This window comes from Odocoileus virginianus, chromosome 23 (assembly GCF_023699985.2).
Source record: "Odocoileus virginianus isolate 20LAN1187 ecotype Illinois chromosome 23, Ovbor_1.2, whole genome shotgun sequence".
In the NCBI taxonomy this organism is placed as follows: Eukaryota; Metazoa; Chordata; class Mammalia; order Artiodactyla; family Cervidae; genus Odocoileus; species Odocoileus virginianus.
In genome coordinates, this window is record NC_069696.1 from 9013874 (window position 1) to 9015189 (window position 1316).

Consider the following 1316-nt stretch of genomic DNA (forward strand, 5'->3'; position numbering starts at 1 on the left):
GGACAAGGTGGATTTTGTTTGTTTGTTTGTTTATTAGTTCTATCACTTTACTGCTACCAACCCATCTCCCTCCACCCTCATGCACACACACTCAGTCATGTAATCCCATGGACTGCAGCCCGCCAGGCTCCTCTGTCCATGGACTTTTCCAGGCAAGAATACTGGAGTGGGTTGCCATTTCCTTCTGTTTGTTTGTTTTTAACATATAAAAGAATATTTAATTACATCAGTTTCCTATCAACAGATTAGTTAGTTAATGCTGTTTATATTGGCCATTTCCATTGGCTGGCTGGAGGCTCTTCCACTAAAGGCTCCCATGGTTTCCACTGGATCATTTTTCTTGCCAGACTTAGGTCGTTTTCAGCCTGAAGACGAAGAATCACCTCTTCTATTTGGCCACCCTGCAGTCGCTCTTCTAGTTTTTTAACACCTGGTTCCGCTTTAACCATACTCAGCTTCTCATTTGTAATCTGTTCTGTATACTTTCTTTCTCTCTTTTTTTTTCTGTATACTTTCTATATGCTGCATTTTTAGGGATGTGTCCAAGAACATTAAGAATTTTTGTATACAATATTTTTAGCCTCTCACGTGGAGTTTCACAAACAGCCAATCCCACCAGGCCAGTGGTCTTCTTCAGCAAGCCCGCCATGACTCACAAGGTGGATTTTGAAGCAGGTGATTTTAGCACTTGGTGATGCGTTGGGCCGAGCAGGACAACGCAAATAGAGGTTTCCAGGGTGACTTCTAGCCTTCTGTTCTAAGTGACAACGTGAATGCTAGTGCCACTTACTAGGGGAAGAGAGGACTTGTCAGTTCACCTCTTCCATTTATATATATATATATATTTGGCTGCATCGGGTCTTAGTTGTAGCATGAGGGATCTTAGCTCCCTGACCAGGGATTGAACCCAGGACCCCTGCACTGCAAGGCAGATTCTTAACCACTGGGAAGACCTCCAGGGAAGTGCCACAGCTTCCATTTGGGAGAGTCTTTTAAATGAGTGGAGATGTCCAGCGGGAACATCTGCGTTGCACCAGGAACTCTATGGAGAGGCTGGGGGTGAAGCTCTAATTGGGGCTTCACTGGCAGACAGCGTTCCAAGTGTAGGACTGGGTTAGGGCACCTGTGGAGTGAGTTCAGCAGAGAAGAGGACCAAGGAACAGGCAGAGCACACGGGCCCATCACGTTTCACACTGTCCAAAGCCAGCTCACCCCTCACCACCCAGACCCTCAACCTCATATGACTCCGAGCAGCCCCTAATCTGGCCCAGTCACCCGCACTTCCTGATCAACCAAACACTCCCACCCTGCTCTGA

The 1316-nt window shown here is 46.8% G+C and overlaps 1 pseudogene; it reads right to left on the reverse strand.

The window, feature by feature from the left end:
* Positions 1-228: 228 nt before the first annotated feature.
* On the reverse strand, positions 229-649 carry LOC110127011 (NADH dehydrogenase [ubiquinone] 1 alpha subcomplex subunit 5 pseudogene; annotated as a pseudogene).
* Between the last annotated feature and the right edge of the window lie 667 nt (positions 650-1316).